Source organism: Cervus elaphus, chromosome 23 (assembly GCF_910594005.1).
Source record: "Cervus elaphus chromosome 23, mCerEla1.1, whole genome shotgun sequence".
Lineage (NCBI taxonomy): Eukaryota > Metazoa > Chordata > Mammalia > Artiodactyla > Cervidae > Cervus > Cervus elaphus.
The window spans coordinates 43,884,200-43,909,803 of NC_057837.1; the positions used below are offsets into that span (position 1 = coordinate 43,884,200).

Sequence of the window (25,604 nt, forward strand, 5' to 3'; positions counted from 1 at the left end):
GTGTAATTAGATTCCCCAAGCTGAGCAACAAAAAAAGAAAAAAATACCACTATACATAGAGTAACTCTTGCTGCAAAAAATTTGAAAAGTAGCAGAAGAGTAGTGGCTCTTCTACACCTGAGGCCGTCAAGAAAAACCTCACTGAGTATAACTGGCAGGTAGAAGAAGAAATCTAGTCAGGACCCACACCCCTAGCAGTGACACAGAAGAGGAGAAGTACCAACAGGCTCAGAGATTGTCCTTAAAGATCAAGGGGTATAAGACCCATGTTAGGCACCCCAGGTCTGAGGACTGGCCCTCGGAAGATGAGCCCCTCGACTCATTTGAAACCTTGTGGGGCTTTACCAGAGGGTGCAAGGAGCCAAGACTCCACTTTGCAAGAGCATATGCACACGTGACTGCTCTCAAGTCCATGCGGCAGCTGACTGGCACTGCTCGATGCTCTGACCAGCCTGCAGGACCACCTCAGTCCAGGCCATCCCCCTCTAGCCGCTCTTGCTTGGCACTGATGCCTACTGAGGGGGACACGGCCATCAGCCATCACAGGCACTGGGGAAAGTGGGGCCAACTCAGAAGTGTGTCTCCAGCCCCAGTCCTGTCCCCAACAGGTCACCAGTCACCATTAAGCCCAGAAGAAGCCTCAGCTCATCCTTGTCTCGTCCTGACTCCAGTCCTATCTCCCATGGAAATAGCAGCTGCCAGCTCACCTTGGAGAGACATGGCCTCCCATCCTGCTCACTCACCAAAGTCACTGGTCACTGGCAGGCCACGCAGAGACACCCTGGGTGGGGTGTCCCACACAAGAGACACCCCTTTAGACTTTGGACTAAGTAAGTAAGTAAATGTTAGTCGCTCAGTCATGCCCAACTCTTTGCGACCCCATGGACAGCAGCCCACCAGGCTCCTCTGTCCATGAGATTTTCCAGGCAATGAAACTAGAGTGGTTCAGCATTTCCTTCTCCAGGGAATCTTCTCAACCCAGGGATCAAACCTGGGTCTCCTGCACTGCAGGCAGATTCTTTACTTACTGAGCTACAAGGGAAGCCCAGACTCTGGACTAGATAACTCCTTAACCTCATAGAGACAAACAGAAAAGACTAAACAGATTAGAGGAAACACACACACACATCCCAAGTGAAAGACCAAAATAAAAGCTCATTATTAAAAAAAAAAAACCAAACTAACCTATTGAAAGAGAGATAAATACTTTACCTGAAGAAAACTCAAAACAATAGTAATAAAGGTGCCTACTGAATGTGTGTAATAGAGAAATATAATGAGAACTTCAAAGAACTAGAAAATATTAAAAAGACTTGATCAGAGCTGAAGAACATAGTAACAAATGCAACATACACCAGGAGGAATCAGCAAGAGGTTAGGTGATACAGGAGAATGCATTAGCAACCTGGAAGACAGAAATAGTGGAAATCACTCAATAAGAACAGCAATAAAGAATAAAAATTTTTTTCATCAGAATAACTTAAGGGATCTCTAGGATAACATCAAGTGCACTAGCATTTGCATTATAGAGGTCTTAGAAAGAGAAAAAAAGACAGATGCAGCAAACATATTTGATGAAATTATGGTAGAAAGATCTCCAAACCTGAGAAGGGTAAAAGATATCCAGGTGTAGGAAGAACAGAGGGTCCCAAGAAAGATGAAATCAAAGAGGCCTGCGCCAAGGTGCATCATAATTAAAATGGCAAAAGTTAAAAATAGAAAATTCTAATGGCAGAATTCTGTAGTTGTAATAACCATTCCAGATGCTCTTCACATTAAGCTCAGAGTTAAGTGGAACAGACACCAGTCTCCAGGCAGCTCCTACATAGATTGGAATATTGCACATAAGGATTTCCGCGATCACTCTGGTTTGAGGGAGGCAGCAGAGAGCTGAACTGCCGCCCTTTACAGATCAAGACTCCACTGTACAAGTCAGGGGAGAGATGAGTGTGAATTAAAACACAAGAAAATCATAGAATAGAGACGCAGACTTAGAGAATGCACCTGTGGACACCATGGGGGAAGGAGATGGCAGGATGAGTTGAGAGTAGCATTGACATATATACACTACCACGTGTAAAATAGCTAGTGGGAAGCTGCTGAGTAGCACAGGGAGCTCAGCTCAGTGCTCTGTGATGACCTAGAGGGTGGGATAAGGGTGTGGGAGGAAAGCTCAAGAGGGAAGGGATATATGTACACTTACAACTGATTCACACAACATTGTAAAGCAATTATCCTCCAATTAAAAGAACTAAAAAATATTTTTAAAGAAACATGCAAGAAATTATCCTTCCACTCTTTTCCAGATTTCTCTTAATTACATGTTCACTTTGTTTCTGAAGATCTTTGCTTGATTCTTTCCCAAAGTTCCTAAGAGATTTTTCACATAGTTTTTGTTTCTTTTCTTACATGTCCATGGGAGAATTCAGCACTTTCCAGCTCACCATTTTGCTGACATCGCTGTACATGTTAAATTTTTTTTCCCATTTATTTTTTATTAGTTGGAGGCTAATTACTTTACAATATTGTAGTGGGTTTTGTCATACATTGACATGAATCAGCCTTGGAGTTACATGTATTCCTCATCCTGATCCCCCCTCCCACCTCCTTCTCTACCCGATCCCTCTGGGTCTTCCCAGTGTACCAGGCCTGAGCACTTGTCTCATGCATCCAACCTGGGCTGGTGATCTGTTTCACTCTAGATAATATACATGTTTCCATGCTGTTCTCTTGAAACATCCCACCCTCGCCTTCTCCCACAGAGTTCAAAAGTCTGCTCTGTACATCTGTGTCTCTTTTCCTGTTTTGCATATAGGGTTATCATTACCATCTTTCTAAATTCCATATATGTGTTAGTATACTGTATTGGTCTTTATCTTTCTGGCTTACTTCACTCTGTATAATGGGATCCAGTTTCATCCATCTCATTAGAACTGATTCAAATGAATTCTTTTTAATGGCTGAGTAATATTCCATGGTGTATATGTACCACAGCTTCCTTATCCATTCGTCTGCTGATGGGCATCGAGGTTGCTTCCATGTCCTGGCTATTATAAACAGTGCTGCGATGAACACTGGGGTGCACGTGTCTCTTTCAGATCTGGTTTCCTCAGTGTGTATGCCCAGCAGTGGGATTGCTGGGTCATATGGCAGTTCTATTTCCAGTTTTTTAAGAAATCTCCACACTGTACATGTTAAATTTTAATTGGCTTCAGAAAATTTCACTGTATGACTCACTATGTCATAATTTCCCTAACTCCTCTCAAATTTACTATAATTTAACTTTTCCTTTACAAGTTTTTCTTTTATGGATAATTTGAGAAAGATAATAAATTAAATAAAATATTCATCATTTGGGGGAGTTACACTGTGATAGTTCTTTAAAAGTTATATACTGGGTGAAAGATATACCGCCTCCCCTCCCCAGTCTGTTTGCACACTGCAAAAACTATTAATAATTAATCTCCACTAAGCTCCTTGCCAGAGTGTCTTCTTTTGTTGTTGTTACCTTTTTCAGGATTGCATTCTTGTCAGGACTGAATGTTCTTATTATGAAGCAATGAAGAAGAAACAAGATTTTTTCCTCATGGAAAAAAAAGGTAAAAAAAGCAAAGCAAATTTTCTTTCAATTGTAAGTTTTACTTTCTTATTAAGGGTTAACATTTCAAAAAATGTTCATTAATCATTCTTTTAAATTGTTATAAAAACAGAAACTGATTCACATACTGAGAGAACTATCTTATGATTACCAGGTAGAAAGTGTGGTGGGGGGGGAGGGATAGTCAGGGAGTTTGGGATTGACATGTACACTCTGCTATATTTTAAAAGGATAACAAACAAGATCCTCCGTAGCACAGGCAACTCTGCTCAATGTTATGTGGCAGCCTGGATGGGAGGGGAGTTTGCAGGAGAATGGACACATATATGTATGGCTGAGTCCCTTCACTGTTCACCTGAAATTATCACATTGTTAATTGGCTATACTCCATTATAAAATAAAAATTTAACTAAATAAACATTGTGTGTGTGTGTGTGTGTGTGTGTGTGTGTGTGTATTGTAGTGTGAGATAACTAACTGTTTCAAATAATGTTTGGTCAAGAAGGGGCTTCATCATTGGAAAAATAAGAAAGCAACTTGTATGTTGAGGTTTCTAGTCTAACACATGATTAATTGCTGGACATTGTCTTATAATAATTTGCAGTAAGGTACATGTATCTAGAATTTATATATCTACTCATTAAACATGAGTTTAAGTTTTGCAAGAAATTAATGATCTTTATTACTACACAATAATTTACTCAGGTACATGCTACCTGGCTTCAATTCTGTTCTGACTCCGTGGGCACTGCCTTAACATTGCTTTTCCTACAGCTTGTTTCCTAATAATCGGTCATTGCGGTTGGGGTGTTACCTTCCTGTTATTGATGACCCAAGAAGGCAGAAGAAAAAGAAAGCAGCCTGTGTAGTCTATGGAGCAACAGGTAGTGGATGCAAATGCCAGTGTCTGGAACTTAATGACCATCACTTCTCTCCTGTATGGAATCTGGCATCTGTGCACTTAAGAAAGTAACAATAAGTGGTTTGGGGTTGAGGATTCAAAAGAGACTAGACAGACTGTGAATGGAAACCGACGTGGGTTGTCAAGTCATTGAGTTTTGATGACTCTGGAGGGCTCCCTTGGTTTTTCTAATCAGTCTAGAAACATTCCTTGTGACAAGGGAGAAAACTTTCAGTCTTCACTCTGGATCATGGCCTGAGATCATGCAGTCACCTACAGATTACTCTGGGATCCTCTCCAGTTTCCATCTCTTTCTTAGCTTGGCAGAAGAGGTAAAACGCGGCTGTCTAGAACACTGGCTGTCAGCCTCTTTGTTTTGAGGTTGATTGTAATGGGAGTGGTTTCCCGGAATATTTCATCAATTCAAGAAATATTGCCTACTTCCAAGAAGACATGACCCAGACAAACAGTTGAGCTACAAGGTTCTGATGATGAGGTGACGGAAAATGATAGGAGAGAACTGCTGTGCACCTATGGGGTATCTGCTTGTAGGGTAAGGGAGTTAGAGAAGGTGAGGTTCGGAAAAAGAACCAGACTGGAACTTTACAGGAACAGATCACCTTTAATGAGGGGAGAAGGGGCAGCAGTCAGATTAGTGAGCTGCTGCCCTAACACAAGAAAAGAGTAAGTATATATAGGCATATATGTGGAAGCTACTGTCTTAAGGGGGCCTGTTCTTCTCCAAGGTTGTTCAGACTAGTTATCTCTTAAATGTCTGGGCATGGAATTCTGGAGATCGACCAGAGGCTGGATGGGCTGGGAGTTGGGCGTAATCAACCTTAAAGTCCATTTTTTTTCCTTCAGGTGAGAGAGTTCTTTGTTTTGCCTAGAATGGGGGGGAGGACCTGGAGGGGAGTTTTAACCAGGCTATTTTGAGCCATGTAACTTTCCTTTACTGCTGAGTGCTGGATGAGAAGCACTGCACCTGAGTTTTGCCTCATACTCTTGTTACTGCTTGGAAACTTATCTTGAGTAGAAAATATATTATCATTTGTAGGAATAAGCTGCAATTTTACAGGGCAAGGTCTCAGTTCTTGATCCTTGTTACTGTATTTTAATGGAAATATAACTTCAGTGCTTGTATTTAAGAGGGGCTAGTGAACAAGTCTCTATACTGGAAGCCAGAAAGTTTTCTGTCCATTGTGACTTTAGAGTGTGCAGTTGTATGACCAGGGACTGGTCCTTAATTTTTGAGTCTCACTTTTATCCTCTGGAAATACAAAAAGAAATATTCATGGACACTTTACCAAAGAGGATACTCAGCTGGCAAATATGCATATGAAAAATATTCAATGTCATTTGTCATTTGGACTTGCAAACTAAAAAAAAAAAAAAAAACACAAAACTATTAGGTTCTCCTACATACCTATTAGAATGGCTAGACTCAAAGCAGTGACAACATTGAATGCTGCAATAGAATCTCTCCTTCATGAGTCCTGGGAATGCAAAATGGTATTGTTCTTTCTGGTCAATAGTTCGGGGTTTCTTACAAAACTAAACATACTCTTACTAAGAGATCCAGCGATTGTGCTTTTGGATATTTACACAAATAAGCTGAAAACTTAACGTCCACACATAATCTTGCACATGAATGGTTATGCTAGTTTTAATAATTGCTGCTTAGTCACTAAGTTGTGTCCAACTCTTTGCAACTCCTTGACTGTAGCCCACCAGGCTCCCCTGTCCACAGGATTTACCAGGCAAGAACATGGGATGGATTGCCACTTCCTTCTCTAGGGAATCTTCCTGGCCCAGGGACTGAACCTGAGTCTCCTGCTTGGCAGGCGAATTCTTTACCACTGAGCCACCCAAGTTATAAATATAGAGATTCATTGGATACAGAGACATAATTTTATCCATCAGTAGAATCTTATTCAGTGAGAAGAAGAAATAAACTATCAGGATATGAAAAGCCATGGAGGAAAATTAAATGCATATTGCTATGTGAAAAAAGCAACCTTAAAAAGCCATATATTATATCTATGATTCCAACTGTATGACATTCTGGAAAAAGCAACATATAAAGACAGTAAAAAGAGCAATGTTGTCAGGGATTTAGAAGAGGAAAGAAAGGGAAACATGGATACTGGAGCACACAGAATGTTCAGGGTGGTGAAACTATTCTATATTACGTATACAGTAACGGTGGATTCTTATGTCAATATGCATTTTTCAGTATGCACAGAGCTCCTGTACAACTAAAAATTTGAATTGTTTTGAAGTCTATGGTCCTTGCTTAATAGTAAAGTATCAATCTTACCTCATCAGTTTTAACAAATGTTGCACAGCAAAGCAAAATGCTAATAATAGGGCAAAGTGCTGTGGGGGAAGGGGAGGAGAGGAAGGATTTCCCTGTCAATCCAACAACTGCTCTAAAAATAGTCTAGTGTTAAGATAAACAATGTAGGGTCCAATTTTTATTCCTTCAAACAGTTTGAAAGCAAAAGTGTTAGTTGCTCAGGGGTCCGACTCTTTGCCACCCCAAGGACTGTAACCCTCCCAGCTCCTCTGTCCATGGGATTCTCCAGGTAAGAATACTGGAGTGGGTTGCCATTCCCTTCTCCAGGGAATCTTCTGACCCAGGGATCAAACCCAGGTCTCCTGCATTGCAGACAGATTTTTTTACTGTCTGAACCGCCAGGGAAGCCCTCAACAGAGAGCAGAGGGTGGTTTTGATCCATCAACTTCTGTGTTATGGGCCCAGCACACCTTTTGTTATACCACTCTGTTGAACCCTCTAACAGTTTATTTCTTTTAGCTTTTTAAAGAACTCTTTTGAGGGTCTGCTAAGAATCAGATTTTGTGATTATCTCATGACACCACTGTTAAAGAATTCAACACTCAAATTGTCAGTGTTTCTAATAGTTTTCAGATCTATGGAGGTGAGCTAGAATGGCAAATAGGCTATTTTGTGGTCATCACCTATGTCTTAACAAAGCAGGTTAGCAGACTTCCAGGTGATCCACATGAAACTGTGTGGAATAGTTTTGGATAAACTGGTTTTCAAAGGGGTATTTCCCTCCTAAGGAAAGTGGAATTTGACTTCAAAGGACCTTCCATGTCTGTAAACTGACTTGCCTACCTCTACAAATTTGTGGCAGTTCTCCTCATCTAGAAGAGAAGGGATAGGCTGGAGAAGGGATAGGCTACCCACTCCAGTATTCTTGGGCTTCCCTTGTGGCTCAGCTGGTAAAGAATCCACCTGCAGTGTGGAAGACCTGGATTTGATCCCTGGGTTGGGAAGATCCCCTGGAGAAGGGAAAGGCTACCCACTCCAGAATGCTGGCCTGGAGAATTCGGGGCCACAAAGAGTTGGACATGATTGAGCAACTTTCACTTTCCTCATCTAGTCATTTTCTGCCTAAACAGCAGTTGGAGGTGCCAGATTCTTTCATAACTCACACGGCGAAGTAACTACTTTAATCCATGCTGACCTATAGTACCACAAAGATAAAGAACAGATATTCACTGGACTGTAGCAAGGTTCAGAGATAAAATCTAAGATGGTACAGTCTCTGAATGTCACCCATGCGTGAGGCAGACTGAAAGAAGAGCCTTATAGTTGTAGAAGTCAACCAACTAGGACAAAATTCCTAGTTCAAAAATAATTTCTATATTTTATTCTTTGGAATCAAAGTCACCAAAAATAGTTTTTGTCAACAAGGACCCATGGAAATTGCAGTGCCAAATACTATGGATTTGAAAAACCATGGGATTCATTCAGAAATTCAGCTAAGATTCTCCCAGCAAAATACTAAAAGGTCATAGTAATATTGGCCTGTTTGGAACTGATGTTAAGAAACCTGACATTCAGACTGAATAATCCTGAACCTTAACCTAAGATCTGGAACCACAAGAGTTACCATCAACCCCATGACAAGCAGTCACAGGGTTGCTTCTAAAATTAATAACGGAGGCAAATGAGGAAATCTAATACTTCTCCTTTTAACATTTATGCTATAATAAAGTGTTTTTATCTATTTATTTATTTATTTGGCTGCACCCCATGGCAGCATGTGAGACCTTAGTTTCCGGACCAGGGATCAAACTTGCACCTCCTACATTGGAGTCTTAACCAGTGGACTCCCAGGGAAGTCTCTATAATAAAATGTTTTTTTTGAAAACCTACTTTGATATAAATCTTTAACTTCCTGATTATGTCTGTCATTATCTACTCAAAGTTTTGCCTTTTGTTTCTAATAGAAGAGGTCCTTTTGACATTTTATGTAATGCAGGAAAAGTTAATGAAACTTGATGAACTTCCTCAACTTTTGTTTGTCTGAGAAAAACCCTTATTTTGCCTTTATATCTGAATGATAATTTTGCTAGGTAGGGTATTCTTGACTGACAGCTTTTATCTTTTAGTATCTTGAAAATGATACTTCCATCCTTCTACCCTCCTCCCCGGGCATTAAGTTTCTGTTGAGAAATCTGCTGATAGTCTAATGGAGGTTCCTTGGAAGGTGTCATCCGTTGTTCCCTGGCAGCCTTTAAAATTCTTTCTTTGTCACTGACTTTTGAAAGTGTTTTTAAAATGTGTTTTGGAGAAAGTCTTTTTGCAAATACAATGTGGGTTGAGTTACTGATTCTTCCATTTATTTTCTCAGAGTCTTGGTGAATCCAGCAGCCCTATACCCCCACCTACCACACACAGCACATTGTTGAAAATACAGAGGAAAGAGAAAAATCAATGTGTGAAGGCTTTTCAGAGGACTTGCTCCCTTAGTAGTCAGGAGTGAAAAGTTAACCAATGAAGTAACATTTTTCTCATTGTTTATTCCCTTTATTCATAGCATGATATCTGTAGGTTTTCTTTCTTTTCTTAATTAAGTTTTATCTTCGTTGTGTCTTTGTTGCTGCTAGGGCTTTTCTCTAGTTGCATCAAGTGGGGGCTACTCTCTAGTTGTGGCGCCTGGACTTCTCATTGTGGTAACTTCTCTTGCTGCAGAGCATGGGCTTTAGGACACTTGGTCTTTAGTAGTTGTGGCTCCCAGGCACTAAAGCACAGGCTCAGTAGTTGTGGTCCTCAGGCTTTGTTGCTTCATGGCATGTGGAATCTTCCCAGATCAGGGATTGAATTCATGTCTCCTGCATTGGCAGGCAGATTCTTTACCACTGAGCCACCAGGGAAGCCCAGTATCCCTAGTTTTAACTCTGCAAATGATAGCCTGATTGTATCCATATTAGAATAGTCAGTACTCTCCAACAGAATATAGTGTCTGGGTAAACTCTCCTTTTCCAGATCAGATTCAGACCTGTTCCTGAAAGACAGGCTCATAGCGGTTCTCACAGTCTGAGAAGGGCTGGTGTTTGCCATGTGCAACACCATAGATGCTTTTATTTACTCTCTCTAATATTTAAAACTGCGCTTGACTATTTCCTCTTTGATTGTAATACATAGTTTGCTGTGTGACTTTAATTGTACTTAGAGTCTTAAAAAGAGTGTACTGCCAATCAGCACCGACATGTAAGTTTGCACACAAAAGTCACTGGCAGCTGGGCACATAAATGCCTTCCCAGGGTCTACTGGGCAACTGTCTTAGCTTTTACTTCCCCCAAAAGTAAAAGATTTGGTTCTACCTTACCAAAATTTTTCATGGTCAAGTTTGAATATATCCTAGATATCATCCACTTATAGGTAAACACCAAAATCTTTAGATGGAAAAAGTAATTCTCTCATGTCATGGAGTCTCCCTTTCTCAGTGTGAAACTAACACCAATAATTCACTTGTGGACTACAGTTTGCATAACTTTCAGTGTTTTAAAAAAATTTTATTGGTGTATCTGCTCTTCAGTCGCTCAGTCACGTCTGACTATTTTTGACCCCACAAACTCTAGCTCACAAGGCACCTCTATTCATGGAATTGGGGTATAGTTGATTTAAAATGTGTTAGTTTCAGGTGATCTAGTGATCTCTTCAAGAAAATTAGAGATACCAAGGGAACATTTCACGCAAAGATGAGCTCAATAAAGGACAGAAATGGTATAGACCTAACAGAAACAGGAGATATTAAGAAGAGGTGGCAAGAATACACAGAAGAACTATACAAAAAAGATCTTCATGACCCAGATAACCACGATGGTGTGATCACACACCTAGAGCCAGACATCCTGGAATGTGAAGTCAAGTGGGCCTTAGGAAGCATCACTGAGAACAAAGCTAGTGGAGGTGATGGAATTCCAGTTGAGCTATTTCAAATGCTGAAACATGATGCTGTGAAAGTGCTGCACTCAATATGCCAGCAAATTTGGAAAACTCAAATCTTGCTGTTTCTAAAACAGCAAAGTGGCCACAGGACTGGAAAAGGTCAGTTCTCATTCCAATCCCAAAGAAAGGCAATGCCAAAGAATGTTCACAGTACCATACAATTGCACTCATCTCACATGCTAGCAAAGTAATGCTCAAAATTCTCCAAGCCAGGCTTCAGCAGTACATGAACCATAAACTTCCAGATGTTCAAGCTGGATTTAGAAAAGACAGACGAACCAGAGATCAAATTGCCAACATCTGTTGAATCATTAAAAAAGCAAGAGAGTTCCAGAAAAACATCTACTTCTGCTTTATTAACTATGCCAGAATTGGTCCAAACCTGCCTGGAAAGCTCACTGAGAAAACTTCAACTGAGCTATGTGGATCTTTATCTTATTCATTCCCCAACAGCTCTGAAGGTTAGTGAGAGTTATTTTACTTTGGTTATTAATGTCATTAGGAGTGAAATAAAAAGACATAGTTTGTGAAAGTGGGACGAATCATACGTAATACTTGACATTCTCTTTGTTTTTTTTTTTTTTTTTTCTGTCCTTATCCCCCATTCCAGCTCACTGTTCCAGTCCCAGAATGAAGGGTTAGTTATTGTTCAGTTGCTGAGTCACGTCCAACTCTTTGTGACCCCATGGACAGCAGCACGCCAGGCTTCCCTGTCCTTCACTGTCTCCCGGAGTTTGCTCAAGCTCATGTCCACTGAGTCAGTGATGTCACCCAACTATCTCATCCTTCATCATCCCCTTCTCCTCTTGCCCTCAATCTTTCCCAGGATCAGGGTCTTTTCCAATGAGTCGGCTTTTTGCATCTGGTGCCCAAAGTATTGGATGGGTTTATTGCTTTCAATGTCTTTGCCTCGATCTTGTGGACAAATGTCTAAATTTTCTAGCCCCTGTGCTCTTGAATTTCGACCTCGTGCCCACTGTGTCTGGGGAACATCCTGATGTGGAAGCCAGGGAAGGCACAGAACATGTAATGAGGATGAGACTCAGCCCTGAGATGCTAACAAGTCCCTTTCTCATACGACCACCTCCAGGTGGAGAGCAGGGACGGAAGAGTCTTATCCCACAAGGATCGGGACCAAGGAGCCCATTTGGCCATGGCACCACTCTGAGCTCTCACTATGATGGGGTCTTGGGTATCTCAAGTTGTCCTTACACAAGCAATATTTATTAAATCTTCAGGGGTTAAAAACATTTCTAGAAGTGTACTTTTCAAGGTAATACATTTCCCTCTTCCTTTCAAGAATAAGGCTAGATTGTTTCATTAGTCTCAAGGTCTAAAGGCTCCAAACAGCTTGACTGAAGCCAGACACAGCCTGATATAACCTCTTCTTCTTTCCTATGTTCCAGCCTGGGGAGGACCCAATCCCAGAGGACACCCATGGAAACATCGCCTTTGACACAATGGATCTCTGTACCACGTGGGAGGTGAGTGCAGCTCCAAAGAGGCCATGTCTTTGCACATTGAGGAAGAGAGCACTCACAAGGAACTGGGGAGAGGTGGACGGGGTCCAATTCTGCCCCTTGTGTAGACGTGGACAAGGCCATGAATGTCCCTGTATCTCAGTTTCACATTCCATCTGTGTAGATTTAGTAAGTAGTTACTGAGTGCCTGTGATGTACTTAGCCCTGGGTACTTCCATGTACTCAGGCTATACCTGTGGACAAGACTAAGATCTCTGGCCCCATAGTGTGGTAGATTCTACTGGGCAGGGGAGGGATGCAGTGTTATAGGAAAGTGAAGCTGATTCAGGAAACCAAGAATGCCAGGATTGTTTGGGGGCACAGATAGGCAATTAAAAACAGAATGGACATGGGACAGTGCTCCCAATGCAGGGACCCTAGGTTCAATCTCATCAGGGAACTAGATCCTGCATGCTGCAATTAAGAATTCACAGGAAGTATTAGTTTCTCAGTCATGTCTGACTCTTTGCAACTCCATGGACTATAGCCCTCCAGGCTCCTCTGTCCATGGAATTCTCCAGGCAAGAACCCTGAAATGGATAGCCATTCCCTTTCTCCAGGGGATTTATCCAACCCAGGCATGGAACCTGGGTCTCCCACATTTCAGGCAGATTCATTACCATCTTAGACAGTAGGGAAGCCCCAAGAATACCAGAGTAGGTTGCCATTCCTTTCTCCAGGGGAATCTTCCTGACCCAGGAATTGAACCTGGGTCTTCTGCATAGCTGGCATATTCTTTATGATCTGAGCCACCAGGGAAGCCAAGAGTTCGCATGCCATTGCCAAAGATCCCACATGCTACAACTAAGAACTGGCACAGCCAATAAATAAATTGAATAATTTGTTTAGAAAAAGAAAAACAGAAGGGACATTGCAGTCCTCTTTGAGAAGGTGGCATTTGACCAAAGACTTTCAGGAGATGAAATTTATTAAGCAATCATCTGGAGGAAGACTGATGTAGGCATAAAGAAAATCAAAGCAAAGATTTTAAGGTAGGAGAAAGTCTGTGTGTGCGTGCTAAGTCACTTCAGTCGTATCCGACTCTGTGACCCTATGGACTGTAGCCTGCCAAGCTCCTCTGTCATGGGATTCTCCAGGCAAGAATCCTGAAGTGGGTTGCTGTGCCCTTCTCCAGGGGATCTTCCTAACCCAGGGATCGAACCCAGTTCTCTTGCATGTCTTGCATTGGCAGGTTTACTACTTTACTTTACTACTAACGCCACCTGGGAAGCCCAGGAGAAAGCTCACCATGCTCAAAAAACATCAAGGAACTGGTGGGGCCGGAGCCCAATGAGTTTGATGTCAATCATAGGAAAGGAGGTCAAAGAGAAAATAGGAAGCCAGTGGTCTGGGAGGCGAGCATGGCAGCTTCCTGTTTCCCAGGCTGTGCCTGGCTCAAGCTCCTTTCTCCCAGCACTTGTTCTGCTAGTGTTTTACCAGATTTTTCTAGGTGATCAGCTAAAGATCATTACTGGTTCTCTTAACCCTGCCTGGGCTGCTTTCATCCTTTTCTTTTTCTATCTTCTTAGCCAATTAAAAAACTATTTTTAAAAATAGTTCTCATTCTCTTATTTCTCATCATCCTCCTATTGGCCAACTCCTGTCTTATTTATTGCAATCTGCATCTTGTATTCTCCCTCACCCAGCTCCACTCATGCTATCATTTAGTATGCTTCTCTAGCCAGTTACCCCTCATCATCCCCCCACCCCAGGCCCCAGAGACGTGTAAGGACGCAGGGCTGACCAAGTCCATCAGGGTGTCCAACTTTAACCACAAGCAGCTGGAGAAGATCCTGAATAAGCCGGGGCTCAAGTATAAGCCCGTCTGCAACCAGGTAATCCCCTCATCAATCTGCCCCCGATCTCTTCTCCCTCCTCACTAGCTTACTCTTCCCTCATTTGAACAAAGTCACCAAATGGCACTTCCCTCTTTTCCACTGACCTTGGGACATCAGCTGCTCCAAGAGAACAGAGTGTATTTTAAGTTACTGAAGATATTGCTAAAGATGATGTCCATTTATTTTTATTTCTTTTATTTGTTTCTGTTCCCATGTCATTTTACAAGAAACATCTAGGAGTCAGATTGAAGTATAATCTACTAGGTGTTACGGTAGTTGGCCCTAGAAATTCAGAGCTAGCAAATGATTGACCCTTCTCATAAAAGGTCAGAAATATTGGGACACTCATGCATCAGAGAGAATGGGTAATTCATCTTTTAATGGCTCTTTTGAGTTCTTTGTCATGAGATAACCACTGGGATTCTTTTTTGAAGTTTTTATTTTATCTTGGAGAACAGTCAATGAAAAATGCTGTGTTTGTTTCAGGAGTACAGCAAAGTGATTCAGTTACACATATACATGTATCTAGTCCATTTAGGATTATTTTATCAACTGTTGTTGTTTTTCAGTGGCTCAGTCATGCCTGACTCTTTGTGACCCCATGGACTGCAACACACCCAACTTCCTTGTCCTTCGCTATCTCCTGGAGTTTCCTCAAAATCATGCTCATTGAGTCTGTGATGCCATCCAACCATCTCATCCTCTGTCACCCCCTTTTCCTCCTGCTCACAATCTTTCCCAGCATCAGGGTCTTTTCCAACGAGTCAGTTCTTCACATCAGGTGGCCAAAGTATTGAAGCTTCAGCTTCAGCATCAGTCCTTGCTGATGTTTTTCCCAATTAAGTTGCTACATAATGTCGAAAAGATTTCCCTATGCCACAGAATAATTACTTGTTGCTTATTCATTTTAAATATAGTGGGTACACAGTATGAAATCACTCCCAAATGATATGAATGTACTTAATGCCTTTGAACTGTAGACTTAAAAATGGGTAAAATGGTAAAAGTATGTAATGAAGCTTTTACTCCCATAAAAAATTAAAAGTTAAAAAAAGTTAGTAGTCTATTTGTTAAGATAAACTCACATTAATGAGCAACACATACACTTCCTTATCTTGGAGAATAGGGAAGGAAACCATGAGTGTAAAAATATTAATAACTGGCATCACTTCTTCCTGGCAGAGGACCTACATTTCTACATGATCTCATCTCCTTCTAGACATCTCATGTCTAAAGGCAATCCATATATTAGATATTAGTAAGGCTTAGTGTTTTATTCCTTGTAGATAAAAATAAAAACAGAAGTTCTAAAAATGTTTATTTTTTTGTCCTTTGGGAGATTTACCTCCACTTTGGAGATTACCGATTTGAGAAAGGAAAGAAAATTGGCTGCTAAGGGTTCTTTCTTGGAGAGGGAAGGAAGGATGAATAGATAAAGCACAAGGCATTTTTAGGCAGGAAACTGTTAGGTCTTATGCACCATGGTCACAGCTGTGGATGACGGTCATGTGCTGGCCCTTGTTGCTGGTATTTCTAAATAATTCCGACACTGTGAATATAGCTCTGTGTGTTCCTTGTACATTTGGGGATGGTGATCCTGCTGACCCCACACGCTAGTACTTCTGCTTGGCAATTTGCAGGTGGAATGTCACCCTTACCTCAACCAGAGCAAACTGCTAGAGTTCTGCAAGTCCAAGGACATTCTCCTCGTTGCCTACTCTCCCTTGGGGTCTGACTTAAGGAAGAAATAGTAATGATTTCTATAAAGGTATTCTGATTCTAGATGCTGTGTCTTCTGGAGCCATCTCTCAACTGTCTGGGGGAAATTAAAGATAGTTAGCAGGAATGATCCATCTTTACAAACCCTTTACCTAGCCTACATTTTGAGGACTCAATAAAGTATTATTGAATAAAAAGCAATTATTGCATGAGTGCTAAGTCACTTCAGTTGTGTCTGATTCTTTGCGACTCTATAGACTATGGCCCAGCAGGCTCATCTGTCCGTGGGATTCTCCAGGCAAAAATACTGGAGTGGGTTGCTATTTCCTCTTCCAGGGGATCTTGCTGACCCAGGGATCGAACCTGCATCTCTTATGTCTCCTGCATTGGCAGGTGGATTCTTTACCACTAATGCCACCTGGGAAGCACAAATTATTATTACTAATTAAAATGTTCATCCAATTCAAAAGTTTTGGCTTTAAAGACTAACAAAGTTTCCAAGTCATGATTCTGACACTTAGTAGTTGACTGATATGAGACAAATAACAAATTCTGTAAGTTTTAATTTCTTAATCTCTTGAAGAGGAATATAGATGTGTACCTTTTAGCACTTTAGTACAAAACAGAGACAGTCAAGTGCATCTTTTGAAATAACAAATTCTTATAAAATTCTTGACTATTTGTTACAATGGTGGTCATTGGGTCTGACGTGGAACAACAGTTTTGCCTTCTTGACTTATTCCATATTTTGCTAAGTTTCTAAAAAATGTTTAAAAGATGAAGAAAAAAAAAACAAACCTGATTTTCACTTCTCACCTCACTTTCTCTTGTCTTTCTTCTTTGACTTTACCAAAAAAGGCAAAGGAGCTATTGAGACAGCCAGAGTGTCATGAGGAAGATTCCAGCGGATTAACCACCCCTAGCCTGATTAAACTAACCCAGGTAGAAAGGATGTGCAACTTCAGAAACAGAGCATCTCTGTCTCCTTCCCAGGGTGAAAAAACAAAACCTGGTTCTCTTGCAGGATCCGGTACTCAATGCCATTGCTGAAAACACCGGCGAACTCCAGCCCAGGTAGCCCTGCGCTACCAGCTGCAGCGGGGTGTGGTGGCTCTGGCCAAGAGCTTCAGTGAGAAGAGGATCAAGGAGAACTTCCAGGTACCTGTAGGATTGTGGGCAGAAAGAGGCTGACAGAGACACATTGTCTGTCCCCTGGGATGGGTTGTTTGGGAGGTTCCCAATGTATATTTGGGTAGAGTTTATCTCCCTAAGTTCTCTATGCGTATATTTGCTGTATTTAACTCTCCTGTCCTCCAAACCTACAAGACAGGAAGCACAGTGTTTGGAAAGAACAGTCTACAGAGGGTTTGAGTCAAGTTTAAGTCTCAACCCTCGTTTTTACTCCACAGTATGGCCGTGAATAAATCATCTCTTGATTTCTTCAGCTGAAAAAAATGAAGGAGTTTGTGGAGATGAGATCTGGGCTCAGAAATCTCTACAATTCCTTGGCTATCACCACAGTCACCCAAAGTCTCTGAGGGTGACTTGAATCACCAACCTCAACTCTCTGAATGGACAAATTTCTGTGACTTTTGCCAGGGATGAACCCCAGGTTCATGAAAACTACACAAATTCCTACATAAATGTGTGTCTGTATCTGCATGCAGGGGACGTGTAGAGGTGGGTGGCAGTACTTGCCTCTGGGAAACTGAATTGGTCGTCTCACATTTCTGATAGGTTTTTGAATTCCAGTTGACCCCAGAGGACATGGAATGTCTGGATGGCCTAAATAGAAACATACGCTATTTTGACCATGGCGAGTAAGTAGCTAGTTCCACTGTAGACGCTGTAAGAGCAGGGTAGGGAGGGAATTCCATTTATTCTAGTCCACAAAGGGCAGAATCCTCTGTTGCTTCTTCTTCTAGGGAAGCGGATGGAAAACCTCTCTTTACTTCAAGCCCTCATACCCTTGTTGCTCCATGCCCCTCAGTCCGTATTCTTCCTGAATTCCAGAATCGATCAACACGTTGACATCCTTTGCACGTACTTTCAGGTCTCCTCGCTCTTCTTTGTCTTACTCCTTGGTCTAAAACCTGGCTTTTGTGAAGTATTTTATTATGTCAGATATGTGATTTTTACTGGAATAAAATTAAAGCATTTAAATTTGAATGGCAGAGATAAAGGAGAAGAAACTGGACCAACTTTTGTATAGATAATATTTTTCTAGTGGAAATAAAATAGCATGCAGATTTTCAAAAAAAATAAAAATAAAAAATAAAACCTGGCTACATCCTGCTGTCTGCCTGCGCCATCAGTTTCCTCCTCCCCGGGAGAATATATATACATATATAACTGACTCACTTTGCTATACACCTGAAACTAACACAGCATTGTTAATCAACTATACTCCAATAGAATATAAAACTTAAATTGAATAAAATAAAGATACTGCTATTATCTAGGAAAAAAACAAAGGTCTGATCAGGAAGCCCTCTTCTTGGCATCTGGTGGCCTGCCTTCTCACTTGGAGCAAAGGCCAAAGTCCTCATAGTGCCTACAGAGGCAGCAGCACCGGCCCCCCGTGTCTCTGCCTCCACGTCGGCCCCTCTGACTCAGTGCAGCCCAGCGGCCTCTGAGCTGCCCCACGTGTCAGGCCCTTCTCAGGGCCTCTGCCCGAGCTGTTCTCTCTACCCAGAATGCTCTTCCTCCAGATAGCCGGGTGTTCCCTCTCTCACCAATGTCAGTCTTAACTCAGATGGCACCGCCGGGACACCTTCTCTGTCATTTCATCTAAAAAGGCGGCCCAGCCCAGCACAACACTTCCTCCCTCTGGGTCCTGCTCTGTCTCTCTCTTGGCACATCTCCCTCGTTAACATAGAACATGGTTTGCTAACCTATGCTGTGTACTTTCTGCTTCTCATAGAACAGTAGAGTCCTAGGGAAGGAATTTTAAGAAACTATTCTCTCCCTGAGTAATTAGTGAATATTGGTTGAATGAATAACAAAATAATAGGGTAGAGTAACAGACAATGAAGAAGCAGGCAGTAATTTTTAGCAATTAATACCACTCATTTTAATCAATAATAATTATCCAGTGATTTAGCACCACCTATTTTTTTTTAGTTTATTTTTTATTTATTTTTTTCCCATTTATTTTTATTAGTTGGAGGCTAATTACTTTACAATATTGTAGTGGTTTTTGCCATACATTGACATGAATCAGCCATGGATTTACATGTATTCCCCATCCCAATCCCCCCTCCCGCTTCCCTCCCCGCCCCCCCCCCACCCCCCATCCCTCTGGGTCTTCCCATTGCACCAGCCCCGAGCACTTGTCTCATGCAGCCAACCTGGGCTGATGATCTGTTTCACACTTGATAATATACATGTTTTGATGCTGTTCTCTCAGATCATCCCACCCTCACCTTCTCCCACAGAATCCAAAAGTCTGTTCTGTACATCTGTGTCTCTTTTTCTGTTTTGCGTATAGGGTTATTGTTACCATCTTTCTAAATTCCATATATATGTGTTAGTATACTGTATTGATCTTTATCTTTCTGGCTTACTTCACTCTGTATAATGGGATCCAGTTTCATCCATCTCATTAGATCTGATTCAAATGAATTCTTTTTAATGGCTGAGTAATATTCCATGGTGTATATGTACCACTGCTCCCTTATCCATTTGTCTGCTGATGGGCATCTAGGTTGCTTCCATGTCCTGGCTATTATAAACAGTAGCACCACCTATCTCAAAAATGATGACTTTATATATACAAAGAGAGTTAACCTTCTTTGCCAAAATGGAAACCCTTGTTGAAGTGGCTTATATTATAATCACCCTATTTATTTCTAGATCTAATATATAATTTTTCACCCAGTGAAGTCACAGGTAAAATATTTCTTAGTGCTTGGAAGAAATTGAACAACAGTACTGTTCTTGTCACCTTCCTCACCATCACCTTGAAATATTTGTTAACTTCAGGTATTAAGCCATAATGGCACTGGTTTGAAAGAAGAAGAGCTCATGTCTGCCCTCTTGGGAGTTTATAATATTGACATAAATTGTTTATCTCCTTATGCTGTAGAATAACAAACCTACAAAAATGTAATATACTAGTTTACTTTTGTGCATGTGCCCAAGTGCATGTAAGCATATTTATTTTCTACAATGTGTTGATTACACTGCAATGCAATTGCACACAGTGGTTATAAAACTGGTTGGGCTTGTACTTGTCCAAAAGGAAAATTACATCAATTCTCTTGCTTCAGTTTAGTTCAGTTCATTTTGCTCAGTCATGTCTGACTCTTTGCGATCCCATGGACTGTAGCATGTCAGGCCTCCCTGTCCATAACCAACTCCCAGAGTTTACTCAAATTCATGTCCATTGAGTCAGTGACGCCATCCAACCATATCATCCTCTATCAGCCCCTTCTTCTCCTGCCTTCAATCTTTCCCAGCATCAGGGTCTTTCCAAATGTCAGTTCTTTGCATCAGGTGGCCAAAGTATTGGAGTTTCAGCTTCAGCATCATCCTTCCAATGAATATTCAGGACTGATTTCCTTTAGGATTGACTGTTTGGATCTCCTTGCAGTCCAAGGGACTCTCAAGAGTCTTCTCCAATGCCACAGTTCAAAAGCATCAATTCTTCAGCATTCAGCTTTCTTTATAGTCCAACTCACACATCCATACATGACTACTGGAAAAACCATAGTTTTGACTAGACAGACCTTTGTTGGCAAAGTAATGTCTCAGCTTTTTAATGTGCTATCTAGGTTGGTCATAACTTTCCTTCCAATGAGTAAACATCTTCTAATGTCATGGCTGCAGTCACCACCTGCAGTGATTTTGGAGCCCCCAAAAATAAAGTCTGTCATTGTTTCCACTGTTTCCCCATCTATTTGCCATTAAGCGATGAGACCAGATGCCATGATCTGTTTTCTGAATGTTGAGCTTTAAGCCAACTTTTTCACTCTCCTCTTTCATTTTCATCAAGAGGTTCTTTAGTTCCTCTTCTCTTTTTGCCATAAGGGGGGTGTCATCTGCATATCTGAGCTTATTGATATTTCTCCCAGCAATCTTGATTCCAGCTTGTGCTTCATCCAGCCCAGCATTTCTCATGACGTATTCTGCATATAAGTTAAATAAGCAGGGTGACAATATACAGCCTTAATGTACTCCTTTCCCAGTTTGTTGTTCCATGTCCAGTTCTAACTGTTGCTTCCTGACCTGCATACAGATTTCTCAAGAGGCAGGTCAGGTTTTCTGGTATTCCCATCTCTTTCAGAGTTTTCCACAGTTTATTGTGATCCACACAGTCAAAGGCTTCTGCATAGTCAATAAAGGAGAAATAGATGTTTTTCTGAACTCTCTTGCTTTTTCAATGATCCAATGGATGTTGGCAATTTGATCTCTGGTTTTTCTGCCTTTTCTAAATCCACCTTGAACATCTGGAATTTCACCGTTCACGTACTGCTGAAGCCTGGCTTGGAGAATTTTGAACACTAATTTGCCAGTGTGTGAGATGAGGTGCAATTGTGCAGTAGTTTGAACATTCTTTGGCATTGCCTTTCTTTGGGATTAGAATGAAAACGGACCTTTTCCAGTCCTGTGGCCACTGCTGAGTTTTCCAAATTTGCTGGCTTATTGAGTGCAGCACTTTCACAGCATCATCTTTTAGGATTTGAAACAGCTCAACTGGCATCCCATCACCTCCACTAGCTTTGTTTGTAGTGATGCTTCCTAAGTTTCACTTGACTTTGCATTCCAGGATGTCTGGCTCTAGGTGAGTGATCACACCATAGTGATTATCTGGGTCGTGAAGATCTTTTCTGTATATTCTTCTGTGTATTCTTGCCACTTCTTCTTAATATCTTCTGCTTCTCTTAGGTCCATACCATTTCTTTCCTTTCTTGTGCCCATCTTTGCATTAAATATTCCCTTGGTATCTCTAATTTTCTTGAAGAAATCTCTAGTCTTTCCCATTCTATTGCTTTCCTCTGTCTTTGCACTGATCATTGAAGAGGGCTTTCTTCTCTCTCCTTGCTATTCTTTGGAACTCTGCCTTCAAATCGGTATATCTTTCCTTTTCTCCTTTGTCTTTTGCTTCTCTTCTTTTCACAGCTAATTTGTAAAGCCTCCTCAGACAGCCATTTTGCTTTTTCACATTTCTTTTTCTTGGGGATGGCCTTGATTTGTGTCTCCTGTACAATGTCATGAGCCTCCATCCATAGTTCTTCAGGCCCTCTATCAGATCCAACCTCTTGAACGTATTTGTCACTTCCACTGTATAATCATAAGGGATTTGATTTAGGTCACACCTGAATGGTCTAGTGGTTTTTCCCTACTTTCTTCAATTTAAGTCTGAATTTGGCAATAAGGAGTTCATGATCTCTTGCTTAAGCCAGTTTAAAAGAAATCTCTCTACCCAGCCCAGAAACAGGTACTTGACTAAAACTTTCTCTTTATCGCTTAGGTTTGCTCATCATCCAGATTACCCATTTCCTGAGGAATATTAACAACCGTGTCTGTGGTTGCTCCAGAGTTCTTGCATTGGGGTTGATGATCAAAGCACACCTCAAGGATAAGAAGGTCTCTGCTTAATTAGACATCACTTAGCCTGGTCAGTCGTGATACTAGAGTAGGAAATAAAAATCTCTAAACCCAGTCTTTTTCCCCAAAAGTAAATAAAGACACAATCCAACATACCGCTTGTTTAGCTTTTTCATCTTTTTCCCCCTGTGTAACTGAGACTGAAATGCTGATATCCCTGGAAGTGGTCATAGAGGATGGAGCTCTCAGAAAAAGCTAACCATAGTATATTTTCCAAATTTTTCAGGTGTGCCTTTTCACCTGCCTATAGTTCTTATGTGTTTTTTCCTCTTCCATTCAGTGAATTTCCCACAGTAAGCAATTTTATGAGACCTTTTAAAGGGATCTAAAGCTTAATGAACACACAATACCCCCATTGTCTAGATTTCCATTAAAAATTACTCATTATTCCCAAAACAAGGAAGGCATCAAATTGAATTTAAAAAGACAAGCTACTGATGCCTGCACCAAGACAACTGAGATATTAGAATGATTTTAGAGTACCCATCATGAAAACGTTTCAATAAGCCATTACAAATGTACTCGGGACAAATGAAAAAGTAGAAAGTTTCAACCAGGAAACAGAGTGTCCTAGCAAAGAAACAGAAGACATAAAGAAAAACCAAATGAAACCTTTAGAAGTGAAAAATATAGTAGTGAGAATTAAAAACTTGTGGATGAACTCAATAGACCTGAAGGAACAGAATAAATAGTGTTCTGGAAGATAAAGCAATATGAATTACTCAGAGGAAATCAGAAAAAGTAGGTTAAAAAAAAAAAAAAGGAATAGTGCCTTGGAGACCAGAGGAGCAATAACAAAAGATGTAACATACATGTGATTAGAGTGGGGGAAACAGGGAGATGTTCGTCAAAAGGGTATCAACTTTTAGTCGTGAGATGAGTAAGTTCTGAGGATCTACTGTACACCAAGGTGACTGTAGTTAATAATACTGTATGCGTAATTGAATTTGCTTATAGATCCTAAGAGTTCCCAACAAAACAAAAACAAACAAACAAGTAATGCAGAGTTGATGGATGTTAATTAGCTTGATTGTATGTGGGGACCATTTCACAATGTATATGCATAGCAGACCATCATTATATGTAAAATTTCAATTGTCAATTATACATCAATAAATCTGAAAAAAAAAAGTGATGAATCTCATTAAATGTCCTTTCATGGAATCAAACAATAGAACTGACAATGAGGAGAATACTTTGAGTTTATAACTATTCTAATTTTAAAAATTGAGTTTTATATTTATTGTGCTAGTGTCTACTATCTACTAGAGTAAATCTCAAGCCTTCTCAGCACTCAGAAGGGAACTATGTTAGGCGATGGGAGTTAACTCATATCATTTCACAGTGTGCCTGGATAGCAGATCAGAATCCGCCTGCAATGTAGGAGACCAGGGTTCCATCCTTGGGTCAGCAAGATCCCCTGGAGAAGGGAATGGCTATTGCTTCAGTATTTTTGCCTGGAGAATTCCATGGCATGTAGCCTGGCGGGCTACAGTCCATGTGGTTGCAAAGAATCGGACACAACTGAACGACTAACACTTTCACTTCATAGCAGATCACCATGCCATGCACTTAAAATACGCCGTTTGTTGATTATACCTCAAGAAAGCTGGAGAACCAGAGGAGGGACTGGGGCAGAAGTGGGGAGGACAGTTATAAAAGGGATGCCCATGATGATGGCAAAGTCCTGTGTCCTGACTGTGGTCATGACTCATGAAATAAATGTGTGAAAAAATTGCACAGAACTAAATGCACGTGCGTTGCTAAGTCACTTCAGTCATATCTGACTTTTTGTGACCCCATGGACTGTAGCCTGTCAGGCTCCTCTGTCCATGGGGAATCTCCAGCAAGAATACTGGAGTGGATTGCCATGCCCTCCTCCAGGGGATTTTCCTCACCCAGGGATCGAATCTGGGTCTCCTGCATTGCAGGTGGAGTCTTTACCCCTGAGTCACAGGTCAAGCCCAACTAAATGCACACCCAGCACAAATCTAGGAAAATATGAACATGGTCAGTAGGTTGCATGGATGTTGATATTCTGGTTGCAACACACGGCTGTTGGTTTTGAAAGACAGTAATGTTGGAGGAATAGAGGGGACACAAGCTTGCTCTGTATTCTTTTTGAACCGCAAGTGAATCCATGATCATCTCAAACTAAAAGTTTACTTTAAGAACTGCACCGGTGGGCCAGTGATTAAGACTGTGTTCTCCTACTGCAGGGGGCAGAGGTTAGATCCCCAGTCAAGATCTCACATGACAAAAAAGAAAAAAAAAAAAGAAAATGTTTACTTTAAAAAGAGCCACTGAAAACTTGGCATCAGCTCCACATGTTCTCCTCCCTTTTGCAATCCTTTCTAGTCAGAAGAATTTTGATGTGGCTCTAGCTTTGGGCCCTCCCTACTTTCTGTGGAATCCAAAAATAAAATTCTGCCCAGAGCACAGGCTGGAGGAAATGGGAATAAAAACAGTCTGGGCCATGAAAACCAGGAGGTGAATGAATACACACCCTCTTCTATGGAAATGAACTTTGGAAACTGGATGCCAGTCCTGAGATTTGGCACTGCTATCACCAAAACCATCACCAACTCAGTGGACATGGGTTTGGGTGGACTCCAGGAGTTGGTGATGCACAGGGAGGCCTGGTGTGCTGCGGTTCATGGGGTCGCAAAGAGTCGGACACGACTGAGCGACTGCACGACTGAGCGACTGAACTGAACTGAACTGAACACCAAAACAGGGGGCTTCCCTGGTGGCTCAGTTGGTAAAGAATCCACCTGCAATGCGTGAGACCTGGGTTTGATTCCTGGGTCAGGAAGATCGCTGGAAAAAGGATCAGCTACCTACTCCAGTATTCTTGGGCTTCCCTGGTGCCTCCAACAGTAAAGAATCCGCCTGCAATGGAGGAGACCTGCGTTCAATCACCAGGTTGGGAAGATCCCCTGGAGAAGGGAAAGGCTAACCATTCCACTATTCTGGCCTGGGAAATTCCATGGACAGTATAGTCTGTGGGGTCACAAAGAGTCAGACATAACTGAGCAACTTTCACTTTCACTTTGTTATCAAAACAAGATTACTGAGGGGGGTGGGAGGCGGAATTAAAAAAGAGGGGATGAGACCAGGAGAAAAACAGTCCTTCCTTTCTGGGAAG

The 25,604-nt window shown here is 41.3% G+C and overlaps 1 pseudogene; it reads left to right on the top strand.

Annotated features, from left to right (window-relative positions):
* Positions 1 to 11,114: 11,114 nt before the first annotated feature.
* On the top strand, positions 11,115 to 18,097 carry LOC122681083 (annotated as a pseudogene).
* The last annotated feature ends 7,507 nt before the right edge of the window (positions 18,098 to 25,604 follow it).